General features: G+C 43.6%; 1 protein-coding gene across 2 annotated transcripts in view; it reads right to left on the bottom strand.

Annotated features, from left to right (window-relative positions):
- Window positions 1-16022, bottom strand: part of LOC138514251 (protein phosphatase 1 regulatory subunit 42-like) — an 819071-nt gene extending 803049 nt beyond the window's left edge. For both annotated transcript variants that reach the window (XM_069629622.1, XM_069629621.1), the window contains exon 1: window positions 15959-16022. The gene's annotated coding sequence lies outside the window, so the exon portion shown is untranslated. The remainder of the gene's footprint in view (window positions 1-15958) is intronic.
- Window positions 16023-16446: the final 424 nt, after the last annotated feature.

The following is a 16446-nucleotide window of genomic DNA, read 5'->3' on the forward strand; positions in this document are numbered from 1 at the left end:
TGAAGAAGTGGGAATCAGAGATTAAAGGTGAGTACAGAAACGACTTCATCTGAGTACCTAACAGGGAGAGCTGAGAGTACAAGCAGAGAAGTGGATAATGGAGCCAGGAAGGTAGAAAAGGGCAATCAGGAGGAAGGAGCTAACCCAAGGAGACTGGAGGTAAGGCGGTAAGGGGTTAACTGCACCGCCACCTTTTACCGCCTAATTACGAGGTCCCTTTGCGGGTCTCTACCTTAACGGCTGGTTTTTACCAGCCGTTAAGGATTGGAACCGCAAAGGCACCTTGGAGGTATTTACGGTACCACAATTTGTGGTACCGTAACTACCGCCTTTCCCATTTCCATTGAGCCCTAGGGGGGCAAAAATGGGAAGGTGGAAGGGCCAATGGTGAATGGGGAATTACCGCCCGCCAACCTTGGAATGGGGCGGTAATTCCGCCATTCACCATGGCGGAAATCGGTAAAATACTGGCGGCAACCATGGCGCTACTAGCGCCATGGTTACCGCCTGGGTCGTAATGACCCCCATGGTAGTCCAGTAGTCCAGTGATAGCAACCTCAACGAGGGTTGGGCTGTAGCAGAAGTCTCATGTAGCAGCCTGTCAGCGGACAGAGAAGCAGACAGGGGCCTTAGAAGTGGGCCTTTAGAGAGTGGGCCAGCTAAGCCTGCCGGTCCCCGGTTGGCCAGATGCAGTCAGGCACCAGCCAATGGAAGAGCGGGGCAGGCCAAAGCAGCTAACTCCCACTGCCTCAGACACAGCAAATCCCCAAGCGGCCAATGATTTTAGTTTGGTCGTCAGGTAGGCTGGCATACCAGCACTGGTTGACTTGTAGGACAGGGAGCCAGTGTAATTCTCATAGATGGGGTGATGTGGTTACATTTGTTAGAGCAAGTGAAGTGGTGAGCCACGACGTAGAGGGACACTCAGAACGGCCACATGAGCATCCGGGAGCAAGAGAGGATTTGTAAGTGATTTCAATCTGGCACACACCCAAGTCTAGCCCAGCATGTAGTGCGCAATTGAAGCCCCTATTTATTTTTGTCTATAAGTTCAATATTCTGAACGATATACCATTCATATCACACCATTCTCCTGAGACCAACCCCCCCCCGGTCACACTGAACCAGGAATCAGGCTGGTTTGCAAAGGTAAATATTTATTTATATATTTAAAATTAATCACAATATATTTTAATGGGTAAACAACAATCACCAATGGGGTGACAGAACACAGAATAATATCTTGAATGCACTAGGAATCAAATAATGATCACAAAAACAAATGCAGCACAGAAAAGATTACTTTTGAATTGGTTTGGACAGATGGCACTATGGTTAGAGGTTCCCCCTGCAACACCCCTCAACCCACCAATAGGCAATTAAATAGATGTGAGGAGAGAGCAGGTATTCATGAATAGCACAAACACAAATCAAACAGAATATCACTCCCACCTTCCCCCTTCAAACACAAGAGAAAACGGAATTGACTTTTCAGCTGTCAGGTTGGCTTTGAAATTGTCTTTGGAATTGACTGGCATAAAACACCAAATGTGGTCAAAAATACTTAAATTCTTATAAATTCTTATGGGAGCCGCTTTGAACAGTTGCACGCAATCACATACAATGATTTAGTCAAAAGAAAGCATTTGAAATCTCAAAGTCCAAGTAGGAAACAATTTAAAGCTATTTCACATGTGTAAAACCTTTCAAAATTTTAAATCGCTGCAAATTTTCCTTGCACGATTTTCGCTATAATGGGTGAATCGCACTGTTTTGCAATACGGTTTTGGGTTCTATGGATAGCTACGGATGTTAGGTACAAATAGGAGTTTCTAATATAAAAATAAAAAAGGGGGGTTATAGAGGTTTTAGTAAGAGTCGTTTTTGCAAAATAGGCACGAGAATGGAAAACAGAAATGCACTTTGAAAAGACAGCTGGACTTGATTACACTATATTAGGACTATGAAAAAGAGGATGCCACACATGAATCTCCACAGTTACGTGGCCGGCGTAACCCTTCACATGGTGGATGCTCAATTTCTTTCTGGGATTCAATTTAGTTACTCAAAATCACTAATGACTTCTGATTTTAGAAAACAAATGAGCGAAAATTAGCGCAAGAAAGGTTCTGACAATACTATTATTCTGAATTTACAGATAGGATGGGTGCAGATTGGGACAAGACAATGCAAATATACTATAGGTCACTGTTCTGCCTATTAATACTTGCAGTCCTTTGTAATTAAATGGGACCGTCAGTTCTGGTCATGGATTGGATCTGGTCTAGGAAGTACAGCACATCAGGTGCAGGACTGGATCAGCTAGGCCGTTCCCTGGATTTTGTACAGGATCTACCCTTCTTGTTTGTGGGTAGTTCAATTAGCTGGATAGCAAGTTCCTCAGGCAAGCCTTGTGGTAGCAAGCCAGAGAGTTTCAGGATACTAGTTCAAAAGGCCTTCTCACCCTACAGCGCTTCTCGGGGTGGAGAGAATACATTTGAGTATTTGGGCCTTGCTGAAAATCAATAGTTCTCTATTGCTGGCAAGAGTCTTGGCATCTGGATCTGGAAGGATATTAAAGCTGGATGTACAATGCTGGATCAGAGTGCTTCGCCAGAATCAGGTAAGTCAGTGGATCAGTGAGACCCTATGTGCTGTCAGCTGTCTCTATTTATCCTTTCAAATGACATCACAAAATGGCTGTATGGGCCGGCTTAGCTAAGCTTGCCCCTGTGCACTAGGATTGGACAAAACTTCATCCCTGCCCTGCAATTGAGTGATTGGATCCAGGCCGGATGTCACATTTTAGGGTTTGCTTTACAATCTTAAGAAACCTCCCTTTAGCCACTGGTCTCAAAATCAGATTTTATACTAAAGCTACATTTCTACATTGGTCACCTCTACACAAATCACACACAAAGATTCCATATTTTATATAGCATCTGTTCCTCAAAACCCTGCAGCGGTGGGATCTTGTTTCAACTTTCGAAAGAATTTTGTCCTTTTCACTATGAACACAATTTCCATATTTTATGCAAATTTATCACAAATGTGTGTGTTTAACATAGGGATGTGTGTGTACATTTTCACAATTTTAGCATTAATACATTTCACATAAAACCACATATATTGCCATTCCTGTCCAGAACATGTCACACGGTTCTACCGCCTCTTCACACGTGCAACCAAAAATGAGATTAACAACTCTGTTCTTCTATTTTTCACCGCTTTGAAACACAAGTTCTGAGTCTCTTGAAAAATGTTCATTGTTTATTCTTAACAGCAGATGGTCGCTTTGCTCCACCCCTTTGTCTCTCATGGGAGTCCAGTGCATCCCCCTCCTTGTGGAAGTTCCTGCCAGGAGCAATTTACGACCCTCTCACACCTCTGTTTCCTGGGCTGAAGGGTCTGCTATTGTTCATTCTGTTTCTGTAGACAAGAGTCTGGATTAACCCACAATTAACATCTCCCAGTGAGTTTCTGCTCCCCCTGGAAGAAACCTGTTTGTCCACTTCCAAAGGGTTGCAGCTCAGCCAAGCTAATGTATTCTTACTTTGTAAATCCAGGAAAAACCAAATGTGTTGCATCAAACATAAATACATTACTTTCTTAGCTTTAACCTATGGGATCAAATACACAACTGAAATCTGTATTCCTTTTAGCCACAATCCTTTTACGTTTGCTGATCTGGCAGATTTTTTGTTTAGATCTTTTAAATTCTTTGAAGTTTCATCAGGAGCTCATCTGACAGCTGTCATTCAGGTAGCCCAAGGTACTGCACACAGATTTTGGCTGGGGCTGTCAGTTTACAGACAATCCAGTTTTTCTGAAGAATGTTTTGCTCTTCACATTAGGACTTTATATGTTCGCAATGCTTCATTAGATTACATGATTTTTAGCACCAAATAAGATTTTGAATGTTGAGAAGTGTTGTGTATAGGCATTTTGGGAGTTTTTAGCAACAAGGCAAATATCATTTATAGGCACATTTTGGAGTTTCATTTGCAAAGCTCTGCTTCTCTCTCTGCACTCTGTTTGCTGGTCATGGAGCCCACTGGCACATTTTCTGCAGTATGTGCTCCATTCCACCACACATGCACCATGGGTGGCAGGTTGTGCATCCATCTTTTTGGGTGTTGCAGAACATGGTTTTTGTAGGTTTTTGGCGCACAAAAGAGTTTTGCCGACATTGTTGCTGCTTCTTGCGCCATAACTATCAGTGTGATGCCGCATAGCATAGCAGGGTGGGTCAATACATCCCAAAGATTGGCTTACCCCATCAATATGTGAGATCACTAGGACCTGCACCACCATTTGGAAGTCCTAGAGCATGAGGAATGGCTTGATGTGCGATTTCCATTGTTGAAACATTTTTGGCTTTTCACTAATGCATGGTTTTGCTATTCTGTTTTTTCCTCAGATGTAGGCCATGCTACCAAATTATTTTTGAATTGCCTGTACTGTAAAGCAAAATAAATTAGAATTCCTCTCATTAGGTGTAATGGGATTTTTATCACCTCTACAACTAGAGCTTTTCCTACAACCCAAAGGCAATGTGCTAAACCCACACCCCCTAGTAGGGGTTGTGGTAGAAATAGAGGTAGAGAAAAAGCAGATACATGTGGTAACCAGTGAAAAAGATATGATTAACAAAGAGGCATTATACGATGGTGTAATTTCAACGTTTAACTTTATTAACGTAAAATAACTTCATCACCTATATTATGCAATATAATGCAGTTCCTGTTTAAACCACTGGAGGCATATGCGCAAGTTCTAGTTTCCAGACTCTAGAGACTGCCATTTTTAATAGTCAGTGTTTACGGGTTTGGAAGGATCGAAGGAGAAGACGTTTGCAGGTTCGTCACTGTTTTGGATTTTTGGGGGGGGGGATATCCATGGATTTTGGAACACGGTTTGTGTATGACTGGATAACTTTTTTGATGTTTTTTTTTTTTTCTCAGGATTCTGGATTTTGGATTGCCAGATCGCCAGATTTCCATTTTAAACTGCCAATGTCATGGATCTCAACTTGCCCTTGGATTTTTATGGGGGGGATTCCTTGGATTTTGGATTGTTTTTGTGGACATGGTTTTTGGATCGCTAATTTTATTTTTGGAACTTTAAAAGTCATGGATTTCACCATGGATTTGCATGGTTTGCGCAGGATTTCTTGGATTTTCTATCAATTTTCAGGGACATGTTTCTTGAATTGGTGCATTTCTTGGTGCACACTTTAAAAGCCATTTATTTCATGAAGTTTGGGTATTTCTTTGGGGGGATGGATGTTGGATTGAGTTTACTGGATACGGTTCTTGGTTTGCTGTATTTCTTGGTGCAAACTTTAAAAGCCATGGATTTCATCACACCTTTGGATGTATTTCTTTGGGAATTTTTTGGATTTGGGATCAATTTTCGTGTACATTGTTTTTGGATTGCTGCATTTCTTCTTGGGAAAAGAAAAAATGTACTATTCATAACGGTGCAACACATGGATGGATATGGATAGATATTTACAACTCAAAGTTGGTAAGTTTAATATTTTTTTAAATATTTTTACTGTTTGGTCTTTAACAACTGTTATTGCTGTGAGAAACCTGACGGTTTCTCCCTTGCTCGTCCCCGGAGATCTGTCATCCAGGGGTCCAGGACACATCCATTGCTATTGGATCCAGTTCCTGGGGGTGGACCAGTGAGGGAGGATCACCGGGATGGAGAGGCCCTCTGGTTTGAAAGTGGGACAATGATGTGTGAGACGCAGTATCCCCCTTCTTCCAACACCTTTTCCCCATCCTACCACGTAATATATTCAGAAACACTGCTTCCCCCCCTTTTCCACACGAACAAAGACAACGGACTAACACCAGAGCCGTTTACCTGGCATGTCCCAATGACAGGGTCAGGCAAAGTAAGGCAATTGACCAGAATCACACACACCCGACAGCCCTTTCCCTTCCCCACAGGGATAAAAGGTGGAGCACGAGAGCACAATACGAGCAAGGCAGACCACACGACGAGAGAGCTCTCAAAACCCCAGCTGTTCAAGAGGGGGAGAAAGGTGCGAGAACCAAAAGGCTGACAAGGAGAGAAACGACCTTGCACTTTCTGACCCAGACACGCGAGACCTCCATGGAAGGAATCGTAAGACCGCAAACAATAGCCCAGGTGTGTTGCAGCAGATGTCAACAATACACGGACCGTGCCTACGCTGATAAGCAGGAAAGAGGGAGATGCCTGCTACCGTGGTACCGGCCTTGACTCCCGATATGAAGAAAGCCAAGAAGTTCATCACAGCCGAGTCCAGGGGAGAACCGATAAAGAAACCAAACTGTGTTGAATGAAAGTCGCAAAGTGGCACATTGAGGAAAATTCAAAGAACTGTAAATTTAATTATTTAGGGAAGACCAGCTGCTGAGGGGTCCGGCACCATGTGGGTGCTCACTCGAGAGATTCTGGTTAATACTGGGTTTGAAGGAAACTACTGATACCAGAAGGCCCGAGGGGAGCCGCAAGGAAAAGGTCAAAGTGGTCATACAGGGGTCTAGCAAAATCCCCATACATTTGAAGGTCTTTGACTGACAAACTATTGAGAACACAAGGGAAGTGAATCCTGCATCAGAACTAAGTAAAAGCAGTTGTGAAATGGCAAGAGTGAACCTGATGGAGGGATGCCAATAAAGAGGGGCAAAGTCTAAAGTCCCAAGGAACAGTGCGTTGATGAAAGTAAACCCGACAGTGGGGTGTCTGCAGTGAACTGTTTAAACAGACTTGTGAATGTTGCAGGGGAGATAGTTCTGAAAAGCCATAGTAACCCCGTCGAAGGGAGGCTGACATTTGTGAGGAATCTACACCCAGAAGAGGGGGACGCATGGGTGAAGTCATCACCCAACGTACATTTGGAACAGATCTTATTTTTGTTTGTTATTTTTTGGAACCCATCAGGTCCTTGAAGGCAAGAGACTTTTTGTAGAAAAGAGACTTAACCACTGAAGGTCCTGAAATGTGAAGCGGTACTGTAGTCTTGTGCTGGGAAAACTGGAGTGTGCTGTGCTCAGGAATCCCACCTTTTCCCGTGCTCAAAACGTGGGGAATGGGGACCCCCCCGGCTTCCACATCCTGACTTTTTATTTATGAACACTTCCTTCTTTCTTGTGAACACTATCTCACACTCTTTTTGTATTTAGCATAATGATTGGCAATAGGTTTTTCTTAGTACAGGTCCATTTATTTGACACAACGGCACTAGGACTGCCTTATTATTATTTGATGGTCGTACCTTGCTCCCATCTTAAATTAGGTGTTTTTCCAACCTACCCATAGAGTTTAATAAACACCCTTGAACTGTGATCATGTGTCTAAAGTCTCTCCCCTTCTCACCTGTTTTTCCTTGCTTGCGACCTTCTTTGGAGATTTCTTTCGCACGGTCCAGGATTTGTATAGAACCGTGTGCTGGTCTTCGGGTTCCAGCATGAGGATAGGAGTCCTACACCAGAAGGCGTTCAGAAGTCCTGGGGCCGGGAACCAGGAAGGCAACAATGTCCGAGCTCGGAAGCACGGAACGCCGTGACCCGAGCACGGGTGAGGTTCCAGGAAGAAGCTGAAAGGTAAGTCCGAGGAAGGGAAAAGGAAAGGAAGAAGATTCAAGGAATCGGGAAAAAGGACTCGGAAGGAAGCCCCGAGCCAACTCCGGCAACACACGTCATGCTACACAGAGAAGTAGCGTTGAAACGCGCAGAGCCGCAGGGGCGTGTCCGCTTTGTAGAATGTTGAACGTAGCGCATAAAGACTGGCAAGGGAGGATTACGGAATTCAGTCTTCTAAGGGTCAGGGACCACGAAGTCCAGAATGGACGTAGACGGTGGTTCATGACAGTATGCCTCCTCTGAAGCCCAGCTCCTCCGGGTTTGCTTGGATGGATGAGATGGTACCTTTGTATCAGCCGGGGGGCATTAATGTTTGAAACAGGCTCCCAAGTGCGCTCACTGGGAGGATACCCTTTCCACTCGACCAAATACTGAAGTTGACCACGTCAGTACCTAGAGTCACAAATTCTGGAGACCTCATACTCGAGTTAGTCATCGAAAATCACTGGGGTAGATCTTGGAGCTGTTCGAGAGATCTGGACATATGGTTTTAACAGAGAAGTGTGGAAGACTGGATGACTCCTTTTCCATGACTCTGGTAGTCGAAGCCGAAAGGCCACTGGATTAACAATTTCTTTTATAGAAAAAGGTCCGTAATACCTGGGAGTCAATTTCTTTGGTCGTAGGTGACGAGGAAGGAGTTTTGAGGATAACCAGACCTTATCGCCTATTGAATAGGACGGCCCAGGCCGCCTTTTGGAGTCTGCAAATTGTTTAACGTCTCTTCAGGCCTTTTCTAGGTGTTCCTTTGCTTCTTTGTGCACATCGATTAGTGTTTCAATCCAGGAATCAACCGCAGGAACTGGGGTAGGATGTGGGAGAATGGAAGGTAGGACTGAGGGATGAAATCCTTGACTACAGAAGAAAGGACTGGCCTTGATAGCAGAATGATCCGAATTGTTGTATGCAAATTCGGCCACAGGTATTAAGAGTGACCAATCATCCTGGACTTTGGTGGCGAAGCAGCAAAGATACTGTTCCAGGGTTTGGTTTACTCGTTCGGTAGCTCCATTTTTCTGTGGATGATAACCCGAAGACAATGCACGTAAATTCCCAAAATACGACATAGCTGTTTCCAGAACTGGGCTATGTACTGGGGTCCTCTTTCAGAAATGATTTTGGAAGGTAGTCCATGAAGCCGGAAAATGTGTTCTAGAAAAATCCTAGCAAGTTCAGATGAGGATGGTAGTTTGTATAGAGGTGTAAAGTGAGCCATATGTGTGAACAAATCAATGGTAAGCATTATAGTCGTGTAGCCTCTGGAAGAAGGTAGTTCTACGATAAAATCTGTGGCAATTATTTCCCAGGGTCTTGTTGGTAGTTCTGGTTGGTGTAGGAGACCTGCTGGTTTTTTATTGGCATGTCTGTTCTGATTACAGAGTGCACAAGTCTGGACATAGGTCTCGATGTCATCCTTCATCCTTGGCCACCAAAACTGTCTTTGTATAATATGGAGGGTGTTGGTGATGCCACGGTGTCCTGAATGGAGAGTATCATGGCATAGGCTTGTGATCTTTTGTCTTAATCCAGGAGTAGGGATGACCAACCGATTGTCCTTGAATAGATATCTGTCTCTTGTTTTGAGATTCCACTGATTGAACCCTGGAAGGAGTTTAAGCGAAACAGAGGACTGAGTTTGGACTCGAAAATCTTCCAGGAGAGTGGTTGCTTGAGCAACAAATATTGTGTATTGTGTTGGGAACCATTTTAGGAAAGGGTTGGTCCTCAAGGGGTTCGTAATCAGGACGTCTGGATAAGGCATCAGCTATAATGTTATGTGTTCCAGGAAAATGATGGATTTGAAATTGGTATTTGGCAAAAAAGAAGGCCCAACGGGCTTGGTGACTGTTTCCATATTCCAGGGATTGTAGGACTTGAAGATTCCGATGGACTTCTACTGGATGTTTGGCTGCCAGAAGGAGATGACACCAATCAGTGAAGGCTTGACGAATGGCTAACAATTCCTTCTCCAGGACTGAATGAGTTTCACTGGGAGTCAAGGTGCGGGAGAGATAGGCGATGGGGTGTTCTAACCGGTCGCCAAGTTCCTGTTTCAGGATTGCCCCGATGGCATAGTTGGAGGTATCAGTTTCTACAATGAAGGGTCGGACAGTGTCGGGTTGAGCTAGGATGGGAGCTTGTGTGAACTCCAACTTCAAGCGTTGAAATTCCGAATCTTGGGCTGAGGTCCACTGAAAGGGGGTATCTTTCTTTAATAACGAGACAATGGGGTGCACTATCTCAGAAAATGCGGGTATACATTTTCTGTAGAAATTAGCAAGCCCCAGGAAGGGTTGAATTTGTTTAACAGTGGTTGGAACCGGCCAAGATAGAATGGAGTCAACCATGGAAGAATCCATTCAAATCCCCTTTGGGCTAAGAACGAATCCATGATAGTGAACAGTTGATACAAGCAATAGACATTTCTCGGGCTTGGCCAGGAGCTTATGTTCTCGCAAACGTTGTAAGACTGCCCTTACGTGCTCTTCGTGTTTCAGATGGTCCTTGGAGTAGATCAGTATGTCGTCTAAATATACGATAACAAAGAGGAACAACATTTCAGAAAAGACCCGGTCCATGAAACGTTGGAAAACTGCAGGGGCATTAGCAAGTCCAAAGAGCATGACCAAGTATTCAAAATGGCCAAAGGGTGTTCTAAAGGCTGTTTTCCATTCATCACCTTCTTTTATACAAATAATTTGGTAGGCACCCCTGAGATCTAGTTTCGTGAAGATGACTGCACCTCTAACTGCTTCTAGGATATCCGAGATGAGATGTAATGGGTAACGGTCCTTGAGAGTACATTGGTTAAGGCCACGGTAATCCAAACATGGCCTAAGCTCCTTGGAATCCTTCTTAGGGACGAAGAAAAGGGAAGCGCCCGCTGGGGACTTGGATGGTCGAATAGTTCCATTTTCCAAGTTGGTGTCCAGGTATTCCCAGAGGGCCCTTTTTTTCAGGTTCTGACAGAATAAACATTCTACCGAAGGGAATCACGGCTGAAGGTTCAGTGTCAATGGCGCAATCCTCAGGTCTGTGGGGTGGTAGAGCTTGAACGAATGCTGTTGAGAATACATCTGTGTATGCCTGGTAGGCCCTGGGAATCCTGATAACGTTAGAGACGGTGACCGGGATCTGCTGAGTTTCTTAAGAGTCTTCAGAGGAACTTGGTAAAGTGATTGGGGACAAACAGTGGGACATACAAATTTCTGAACCAAGAAATAAGGAGCCTGCTGCCCAGTTGATGAAGGGGTTGTGCCTCTGTAACCAGGGCATGCCTAGAACCATAGGATAGTGGGCAGATCTTTTAATATCAAATCTGATCCTCTCTTGGTGGTGGTTTATAGAAAGAGGAACCTCCTTGGTTTGGGTCCTGAAGCTAAGGGTCTCCCATCAGTAGCTTAAACAGGTTGCATAGTCTCTCGTGTTTCGTGGGGGATGTTGTGACTAGTGACCCAGTCATGATCTATGAATATGCCCATGGCTCCGCAATCCACTAATGCCAGGATGGGGTAGGATTCTTTTTTGGAAGGCGATAGCAATGCCTCTAGAATCACAAGATTGTTTTGTCCAGGAGAGTTCAGGGAAGGAATTGATGAGGAGCAGACACCTTTCTCCCCAAACTGTGCCCCATCTAGGATCGGGAGCTGGCGTTTCCCGAACACCGTGGTGGAGCGATCGGGCACTCTCTCACAAGGTGTTTATCGGAGGCGCAGTACATGCAGTCCAGTGTGAATCCGGCGCATCCTTTCTTGTGGGGTAATGGGTCCACGGAAGGCCCCCAGTTGCATGGGTTCTGGATCCGGGCTTGGAGAAGCTGCTGGCCCTGGTTTGTATGGATGGTCTGTGGGAGCCTTTTGGGATGTTGACTTGGACTTTCTTTTCTCTGCCTTTCTTTCCTGGATTTGAAAGTCGATTTGTAAGGAGAGGTCCATGAGGGCCTGGAAGGAGCTTGGGCGAGCTACCCTGACTAACTCGTCCTTTATTTCCTCATTTAGGCCTCTCCGAAAGAGGGTGAAGCTGGCTTCTTGGGACCAATCAGCCTTTTTCACAAGTTGTTTAAAGCGGGTCAAATAGGTAAGCATATCCTGAATCGACTAACGGGGTTGCCCAGGTCAAGGCGTTACCAGTGAGGTGTGAGATCATAAACCCCACCTTTGCTCTTGGGGTGGAAAAGTAGTAGGGCTTGAAGGTGAAATGCACCAAACATGAATCAAGGAAGTTACGAAGGTTCTTAGAAGAGCCATCATATTTGTCAACTAGTCCTCCCAATAAGACACGTTCTCTAGCTGCTGAGTCACGAGACAAAACTAGCTGCTTTAAAGCAGCATTCTCTGCCTTAAGGTTCTGGACTTCAGTCGTTAATTCCTGCATACCTCGCATGAGGTCTTGAACCACGGCTTCCATCTCTGTATTCGTATCGTTTTTTAGGCGTCTCAATCTGTCACAAGTCTCTACCCTTCTCACCTGTTTTTCCTTGCTTGCGATCTTCTTGGGAGATTTCTTTCGCACGGTCCGGGATTTGTATAGACCCGTGTGCTGGTCTTCGGGTTCCAGCGTGAGGATAGCAGTCCTACAACAGAAGGCGTTCAGAAGTCCAGGGGCCGAGAACCAGGAAGGCAACAATGTCCGAGTTCAGAAGCACGGAATGATGTGACCCGCGCGCGGGCCTGGATTCAGGAAGAAGCTCGTAGGTAAGTCCGAGGAAGGGAAAAAGAAAGGAAGAAGATTCAAGGAATCGGGAAACAGGACTCGGAAGGAAGCCGCAGGGGTGTGTCCGCTTTGTAGAATGTTGAATGTAGCACGTAAAGACTGGCAAGCTGCGTTCCGTACTGAACAGCCATGTTGGGAGGATTACGGAATTCAGTCTTCTACGGGTCAGGGACCACGAAGTCCAGAATGGACGTAGACGGTGGTTCATGACATCACGTGTAAATGTCTATCCTTGATACCATGCCTTCCTTACATATGGTGTCAGAAGTGGGATGTGACTTAATTGAAACTAATTGGAGAACCCTACAATTTCAAAAGCTCAGTCAGACATCCTTTAGCCACCAAAGAATAAATAAGGTTTGATATTTGTAGCAGTTGGGAAGCTAGTACTCCCCCTTGGAAAAGAGGAATGATCCCTACTGACTTAGTTTTGATACCCCCTCCAGGGTGCTACAATCGATTGGCCCCAAAATCTGGTCTAGCTTCGAAGTTCAGGATAGACGTCTTAGCAGGCATTATTGATCCCGACATTCGGGGGGGATGTGAAGTTTCTCTTACAAAATCATGGTAAGATCCCTTCCTCAATTTAAAGAAAATGAGCCAGATAAAACAGAAAAGGGTAACTTAGGCTTTGGGTAAACTGATCAATCTCTTAACATCGAAGAACGGAAGGAAGAAGTGCTCACAATCTATCCCGACCTAGCCTTCACCCAGCGAAATTATCCAGCCCTCGATGAAGCTTTTTTACAAGCAATTCCGGAAGAAGAAGGCTTAGAAAAGGAGAGTCCCTTTTTCTTCTCAAAGCAAGGACTGCTTTATAGAAGAGAAACCTCTACAGAAGTTGTAGTAAAAACACAATTGGTAATACCCAAGAGCCACCGAAAGGTTGTACTGGAGATTGCGCATTCCCATCTTACCGGGAGGCATTTAGGACAATCTAAAACCCCGGGACACATATTAGTTGGATGTTTTACTGGCCAGGTACCCACCGATATACAAACTTTCATTTGGACGTGCGAAATATGCCAAAAGACCAGCACGCACATCCCATTACCTGCCCCTCTGAACCCGTTGCTGATCATAGGAGTCCTGTTTTCAAGAATTGGTATAGACATAATTGGACCTCTAGCGACATCCAGATTAGGAAATAAATATGTCCTTGTGATTGTGGATTATGCGACAAGATATCCTGAGGCATTCCCAATGTGAAATAATACCACACAGCAGATCCTAACACATTTCTACTGTATTTTTCCAAGGTCGGTTGTCACAAGGAAATACTAACAGACCAGGGTTTGAATTTTATGAGTAAGCTTATGGCCGAAGTCAAAGAGTTACTCCATGTTACCACCTTACGAACTTCTGTCTACTATCCCCAAACCAATGGCTTGGTAGAAAGATTCAATAGGACCCTAAAACGGATCCTGTGGGCACTATTTGCAGTGAGGTAAACCCCTCATGCTTCCACAGGTTTCTCTCCCTTTGAATTACTCTATGGAAGAGAGCCCAGAGATGTCCTGGACATGCTCTGGGAAACCTGGGAAGAACGAGAGGAGGCCCCCATTCCCATCTCACAAACCGCCACCAGAATGCGAGATCATATGAAATTGGTTTGAGACTTAGTTTGTACTCATACGGAAAAAGGCCCAGAGCCAACGAAAGGCCACTTATGACAAAAAAGTAAATCTATGATAATTTTCCATAGGACAGTAAGTACTGGTCCTCTTGCCCACCTCAGAAAACTAACTTGTCTCCAATTTGCACAGACCTTATGTGATAGTAGAATGAACGGGAACCTGTACTTATAAAGTAACCCAACCGGACAGAAAACAGAAGGTCTATTTATATCATGTGAATCTCTTGAAAGAGTGGAAGGAGAATCCATCAGCCACCCATGACAAAATTCTAGCCTGTCTGGTTTCTGAACACAGATAACTGACTTAATTCCTCCCGAGCTAACTATCCAACAATAGAAAGATCTAAAAGATGTAGTGATCTCATTTCCCAATGTATTCTCTGAAAAACCAGAAGAATGAAAGGTACATACCATTATATTAGAACACCTACAGGTAAAGCAGTTCATTTAAAACCGTACACCAGAAGCCTGTAAAGAGATAGTGATCAAGGAAGTCAAGAAAATGTTGAAAGCCAATATTATTGAACCCTCCTCAAGTCCATGGTCCTCTCCTATTGTGTTGGTCACTAAACCTACCAGAGATTCCTGGAGATTCTGCATAGGCTTCCATCAAGTCAATGCCATCTCGGACTTCGTTGCCACGTTCGAATTCGGGCATGTGCGAGACTATTTGTAAACATGCTTCTGTTTCCTTGGGTGTTGATGGCTGCAGGATTTATTTATGGAACAATGTAATCACCTACTCAATTATCTGGATAGGCGCACTTTGAAAATGATACATTTATTAGTGCACCACCATTTTATGTTTGTTATTTGCGGAACAAATAAATCACATATAACCATACATGTGCTCATCAAAGAGACAGTGGTCAATAAACCCCTGCAGTGGGCTATGAACCTTCATGAATCCACACAGGATTACTAATGTCTTTACATTTATAGAGGGACTACAGTTAAACCGCTTACCAACCCACTTCTTACTGAAACATGCACAATATACTGTAAGACAAAATACAGCAATTTACATAGATTCCCCACACTTAATTCACATGAACATATGTTCATGAAAAATCAATCAAAAAAGGCCCTCAATGAATGCTCACATACTTTCCTGCAAAATTAATTTCATTTTGATACAAGAAAAAAGTAATTAGAAACATAATTGCTATTATCACTGTGATTACACATAACCCACTCAATATAACAAAGGCTATTCATGAAAACATGTCCTTCATTTTCTAGCCTATATCCCTACTTATAATGAAACAATTAAATGAAAAAGCAAAACAGCTATGTGCATCATTGATAAATTCTAGAGAACTCCAGAATGTAAATATTGTGAAAGTAGGCAAGAGTCCTGGCCCGGACTGCCTTACTGTCGCCTTTTACAAGAGGTTGGGCCCTAGATTACTTTTCTATAACAAGAAGGGACACCAGGATGGAATACAACAAGGTCAATCCTGGTCTAGCAATATACAAAACAAAAAGAAACAGACTTTGTGTATATATGTGTACAATTGTTCATGATGCAGGTTATAGCAATGCTCGAGTGGGATAAAGAATTAATTTACCCTACTCTAAACACCAATTGTAAATTCAATTGTATTGTCAGAAATGTGCATAAAAAAAACTAAAAAATCATGCTTTTGTCTACTCAGCAAGTATAACGTGCAACGCAAAAAAGTGACGCATGCTGGATGAAACATTGCAAAATTCATAATTCTATCAAAAATGGAAAACAGTTCATACATGCACATGAAAAACAGCAATATAAAAACAGCAATATATATATACAAAGTGTAGGTGGGTTGTGGTTATTGTTATTTCTTATTCAAAACAACCCTTACCTATCAAATAACTGTTTGTGTCACGCTTTACAGATAGTAGCAGCCTTAATCACCAGCTGTTTACAATTTGGAAATGTTTTAACCATTCGTTTAAAAAGAGGTCTATTTGTGAGGCTTACCTCGAGTAATCATCGAGTTAGTAGCCGAGGTATGCTGCGATGAGCTAATTCTCTGTAATGTTCCCTGAGAAAACACAAACCACTTATTTTGCTGCATTCATGACTGCACGGGTTGTCTATGTTGCCATGTGCGGTACTTTCAATAAAGAAAATAGAGCGAGAAGCACTTACTTATACGGCTCATCCTCTATTATTGGATTATTGGGGTCTTCCATCTCCCATTCCCAATTGTCACATTCTCACGTTCCCTTATTGTCTTCCACACGCTTAGTTCAATTATGTGCTGCAATGACATACGTGTGTCTGAATATTTCACAGCTCTCATCATATTCAAGCTTTCACTAGGTTCAATCCAGAAGTCAGAATTATTTATTTATTTTGTTGCTTATATAGGGCACCAAGCCCAAAGGCATCTGGGCGCTGTCTTACAAAAAAAAGTTACAATTGTTACTCTGGTTACATAAATACAATGGTCAAGAGGCATGGTA

The sequence above is a fragment of the Ambystoma mexicanum genome, chromosome 12 (assembly GCF_040938575.1).
Source record: "Ambystoma mexicanum isolate Mex_15411 chromosome 12, UKY_AmexF1_1, whole genome shotgun sequence".
In the NCBI taxonomy this organism is placed as follows: Eukaryota; Metazoa; Chordata; class Amphibia; order Caudata; family Ambystomatidae; genus Ambystoma; species Ambystoma mexicanum.